A 6,205-nucleotide genomic window follows, 5' to 3' on the forward strand; every position below is an offset into this window, starting at 1 on the left:
TTCACTTGATAGACATTTCTTAGTCACAGGACTGGTCCTGACAGTCTATCTTGAATATATCGTCAAATTTGAAGGGACTCATCATTTAATACTAAACCAAGATTAAATGGAATATGAAAATACATTTCATATATGATAAATGTTCAACCCCAATGTTTTACAACCATGGGCCTCAAACCCATCTTCTAAAACAATTCATGGAATTCAAAGCTATGCTTGATTTCCAGTGCTACAACGTGAGTGTTGCTTCTCACTTGTTGCATAGGTTTAGTTATCATGCTTTGCCAATCTTAATATCCTTTTCATCGAATGTTCTTCGAGATATGATGATAAGATCTTTTCGAGTTTGTTTATTATGTGATCTAGTCTTTCTTACTTTGATGGTGGTTTTACTCATTTTGCAATGAAGAACCATCAAGTTAGCAGACGTTTTTCTTGCTTCAAGAGTGGTTCTACGCATTTTTCAATGAAGAATCATCAAGCCAGCAGATAGGTGATCTACCCAAGTTCAGTGAAGAACTTTAAACAACCCTGTTTTATTGCTTCTTAGGCAATAATTACTTTTACTTCAACTTTATAGGTTGCTAGTGATGCTTTGTTTGGAATTACTTATCCAAGCAGTTCACAGATATGTGGAATACTCTCAACTATATCTTAGAACATAGAAATCATTATTTTAATTTCCCACGCAACAACTCATGGTCTCCAACCCATGTTGCCATTTTCAAAACACGATGCTCTATAGCTCGTCCTTATCAATGGTTAACTCCAAAGGGTCTTGCTTGATCCTTTGCCAGTGTTTATGCGTGTAGCATCAATATTTAGCATATCTTTATTTCCTTGAATCAAGAACTATTCCTATGTACCTTTTCAAGTACCATAAGTATTTTTTATCTCAATCTAGTTGATCTTCACTTAGATCAATAGAGATTGGTATATGTTCGTTATGCCTAAAGCCATACGATACGTTTTTGGCGATCCTCATATTATATCATACATGATAAATTCTTTTGCAGAATATTTCCCAATTGAATTCTATTCATGTAACTTTAGCTTATCTAGTTTCAGTAGATACTAAATTCAACTAAATTCTTTGACATATAATATAGGTTTAAGAATCTCATTTAGACTCTTTGATGTTTAACTTAGTAAATGCTTATACATAGTTCAAACATCCTTTACTTAGATTTATTCATATGGGTCGAATGTCTCCAATGGAGTCTTTCGTGTTTGATTTAGTAAATGCCATTACTTAATCCAAAACAATATCATAAGATCTTTGTAAATAGATCTTAATACCCAGTATGTACTAAGTTTCGCCATGGTCCATCATTGATGAATAATTTCAAATCTAAGTCATTAGCATTTGAATGTTATTTCACAATAGAGAGATATGTGTGTGATACACATAGGACCAATTAAGTTTTATGTACTCCCACTAAACTTCTTATATATCTATAAGAATCATGTATATTTTATGAAACTAAAATACTTATTAGCTTCACTAAAATACAATTCCAATTCCCAATTGCTTGCTTAAATCTGTACTTAGATTTTATAAACTAGCTTTTCTTTTCAAGCATTTATTTGGATCCACAAATCCTATGACATACCATGTACATAGTTTTCTTCCAACATTTGATTGAGGAAAATGTTTTGTCATCCAATTGCCATATGCACCAATATGCAATCATTGCTTGATTTATAGACTTGAGCATTACGATTATGCATGAGGTTTCAACACAATCCATGTCATGAATTTGCTTGTAACCTTTAGCAACTAATCTAGCTTTGCGTGTGAACACAATTTCATGTTTGATGGTTTTTATCCTTAAAACAAACTTGCAACCAATAGATGTGAAACTATTCTTGCAAATCAACAAAATTTTAATTTTGTCATCAAAACATTGAGTATGTTTTATGGCCTCTAACCATTTAAACATATAGTCTATATATGGCCTCTAACCATTTTAGGGAATCTATATTTCGTCATAGCTTTCTTACAAGTCACAAACTCATTAATCTATATGATAATAGTTTGACTGCAAGTTGTAGGTTTCTTCACTATTTAATAGAAGAATCTCATAGTTTCATTGACCTGATCTCTATGTTTCTTCACTATCTAATAGAAGAATCTCATAGTTTCAGTGACTTGAATTCTATGCCTACTTGGGTATAGAACATCAAACAATAGAATATCAATAGCCACTTGAAAGTCCTTTGAATATTCTGTTCTCCTTGAAGCACTTGTAAAGTCTTCTAAGAGATGTCTATTCTTTAAAGCCACTTCTAAAGTCCTTAAAGAATAAGTTCGGATTTTCTGAAGCACTTCGAAAAGCCTCCGGAATGTCCGTTTATGTTTGTTGTTCGCCTCGAAGACTTTCGAGGTCTATTTTCTCCCACTTGTTATTTTGGAAACGAATCTCCAAAAGGACATTATTTCGAGCAAACAAACATTATGTTCTCAAAAATTCGTGGTAGAAACAATACCCTTGTGTCTCATCACAATGAAACATATATCTATACTTGGGCCTTAGTTTGTCGAATAACAAACACTAAGCTCCCACTGAGTTTAGCAACTCTCTAGATATATATTATCGAAAAGATATTCTGAAATTTCTTTTCTATAGCTTTAACGAATTTAGTTTAGTTTGGTGGTAGTTGAGCATTTTGTTTTAGAAATTATAGGAAAAGTCTTTATGATTCATCATTAATCGAATCAAGTACTAATTGACTTCGATTATTCCAACTAAGATATGCCATATCTTATGGAGCTAGATTGTGAAATTACAACACACAATCATTGATGATCATATTTGGTCTCAAGTAATCATTAACATGATCTAACCTAGATCTTTATGATTTCTTACCAAGTGGATTTTATACTTCTGAATCTTTGAACTAGCCAAACAGATTCAACTTATATCACATTTGAGTAAATAAACCTATATTCACTCAAATCCATGTGAAATAATAAAGTCATAAAATCTTTCTTTAGCTTTGAACTCCATTGTCTAGGCGTTCTAACAATAGTTCATATCTTTTGTTACTTTCAACAAGTAAGACTAGTTGTCTTAAAATGATCTAGAAATCAATCAACTTTCAGAAGTCCATCAAAATAGAGCTTATGAATGTTAACTTGTTGATATGGTCTAAGCAACAATGCCAAAGATTAGTGGAACTCAAATCAAGGGGTTGATTTGAACCTAGTAAAGTTCTTTTAAAGAGTTGTTTGTTTTAATCAAGCATATTGACTCAACCTGTAATTGACCATTTCATTCAAATAAACAAACAAACATTGTTTTTGTTTTTCTTGAATGTGAGTCTTTCTGTGTTTGAAAACAGAAATTTAGGTATGTTGATTATGGAACAAAATAGCCATTTAGTTCCAGCCTTTGAAAGGACTTAAAACAAACTAGATGACCCTACAACTAATGTAGCATTGCCATGCTTCATTTCCCACTTGTAGGTCATTAGTGTATCCTAGCTTCCATCGTTTGAGTTATTACCGAAGTAAGAACCTCAAGCGGTATATGATACCAAGGAAGTTTGATTGCTAGGTCACTTCTCTTTAAATATAAACTTATAGGTAGAAACGGAATCGTAATTCCTTTCATTTGTTCCTTTGTTTTCCTATTTCTTGTACCCTTTCTTATAGTTTTAAGAATTGAATTCTTTAGTGTTGACTTTTATACTTTGTTAGACATGTTCAATGTCACCAACAAGGTTCTTTACCATTTTAATTTATGTTGAATATTTTGTTTCAACTAGATGATCTTACCAGAAGCTTCTAAAGTTCTCTAAGCATCGATCTATTCGAATGTCTAGGGACTAGACTCATTCGAGAATTAAATGGACAAAGATATTAGGTTGTTAAACATTGATAAAGCTGAGCGTATTAAACTCAATGCTTTATGATCTCAAAACTACATTGTATTTTGAATTCACAAGCACCAATCGGTTTGCCATTCGATTTTGATTCTCGAAAACAACCATAAAAGTCGATATAAGAAACGTACATTTTAAATTGCTCATTTTCTCTCATTTCCGTGAATCGTTCTTGGATTCACTACCAATCGAGGAAATTTACTGTTACCTTTCTAAAAAGGATTTATTGCAGTGCAAGATATTTAATTATAAACAATAATTAAAACATACATTGAAGCATGCAAAGTCTAAACATTTATCATGAATAATAACTTGAAATTAAAGCAACCATGCAATTCAAACAAGTTATTAGCATTTTATTCGATTTTATTGTTCCGGCAGGTGTGAATAAAATGATTCCAAGATCCTAAAATCATTGAAGAACTAAGCACAGTTTGTCGACTTAATCCTAGAACATCTTAGGTAAGCAAAAGCCTTTTGCTAATAGTCTAGAAACTATTCTTGGTTGATAGGTACGTCTAAGAACTTATTAGGAAAACCTATCGATTTTGCCACGACATAAAAGGACTCCTTACTTATATCGTTGAGTTTCACCAAAACTAACATGTACTCACAATTATTTGTGTACCTCGCCCCTTTAGGACCAATAAGTAACACCTCGCTGAGCGAAAACTATTACTAGATTGATGTAAAGGATATCCAAGCAAGTGTATATTTTGGCATGGCACCTTTTAACTCAATTTTTAAGTTTGGAACTTAAGGCTCTTACTATGTTGGTTAGATTTTAAGTGAACTAAAATCCTTAATCATGCAACATAATCAAGCTTTTGATCTCATGCATTTTAAGACATATTTAAAAGCAATAAATAACTTAAAACATGCATAAGATATTTGTGATCTAGTATGGCCCGACTTCATCTTGAAGCTTTGACTTCAAAGTCCGTCTTGAAAATCTCCGTGGGAGGCACCATTTTCTTCAAATAGGATAAGCTATAACTAATTACAACTATTTGATGGTTCGCAGACCATATTTGAATTGAAAAACAACTTTGGTACTTTAGACCAATTACATTCAAATTAATGGTACGCAGACCATATTTTCTATCCTATTTGGGCCATACTAGTCACTTCATAACCTGCAAAACAGTACATATACAATATATACCATTCACCCATTCATTATCATGAATGGCCCACATAGCTGGTTAGTAAAACACATTATGCATCACGTAAACATTTGCAGCAATTAATCAAGGGCACCAATAATCTACCAATTATTCAGTCCTTATTAATTCTAATCAAGTTGTTTTAACCTTAAGGATTTGTAGACCTAATCAAGAGTTTATGACTAAAAAGCGCTCCCACTTAAACCAATAAATTCATATGCTTTACCAATTTTAAACATAAAAATGTATTTCTAGTCCAACCGGAAACATACAAATTTAATTAAAATTTAAAGCTCATATCAATTTATAATTGAATCCAAAAATTTAATTTAATTTCAGTCGTATTTAAATTAATTCATGATTTTAATTTTAGTAAAATAATTAGAATAAATAACATTTATTATAATTATAATATTCAAAATTAAAATCCAAGAAAATAATTCAAATTATTAATTTTAAAATTAATTAAAATTACGTGAACTGAAATTTTCAAATTAAACATTCAAAACGATCTAATCGTAACGCAAACACCCTACGCGTTGCACGCCCATGGGCCGTACGCACACAGCCATTGCTGGCCATGTGCGCGCAGCCCATGCGCTCGTCGCATAGCTGCTGCTTCCCTATCGCAAGCCTCCGCACGCATTGGTGCTCGCTGCGCGCGCCAGCGCTCATCGCACGCGAGCTATCGCTCGCAGTGCGCGCGCGCGACATCGCTCGCTGGGCGCGCGACATCGCTCGCTGGGCGCGCGAGCCATCGCTCGCTGGGCGCGCGACATCGCTCGCTGGGCGCGCGACATCGCTCGCTGTGCGCGCGAGCCATCGCTCGCTGGGGCGCGACATCGCTCGCTGGGCTGGCGACATCGCTCGCTGTGCGCGCGAGTAATGCTGGGCGCAGCGCTCGTGGCACGCGAGCTTGCGCTCGCTGCGCGCGAGGCTGCGCGCTCTTGTGCGAGGCAGCGCGCGTTATGGCGCAGCTCGCTTGCTGCCCACACGCGACTGCCTTGGCTCGCTCTTCGCCCATGCCCATTCGTTCATTGCTCGTGGCACACGACACAAGGCAGGGCTGCTGCCTTGTGCTCGTGCACTACGCCCTTGCTCATTGCATTCGTGCCGCACGGGCGACGAGCTCCCTTGCTCGTCGTCGCATG

This window comes from Spinacia oleracea, chromosome 1 (genome assembly GCF_020520425.1).
Source record: "Spinacia oleracea cultivar Varoflay chromosome 1, BTI_SOV_V1, whole genome shotgun sequence".
Taxonomy (NCBI): Eukaryota; Viridiplantae; Streptophyta; class Magnoliopsida; order Caryophyllales; family Amaranthaceae; genus Spinacia; species Spinacia oleracea.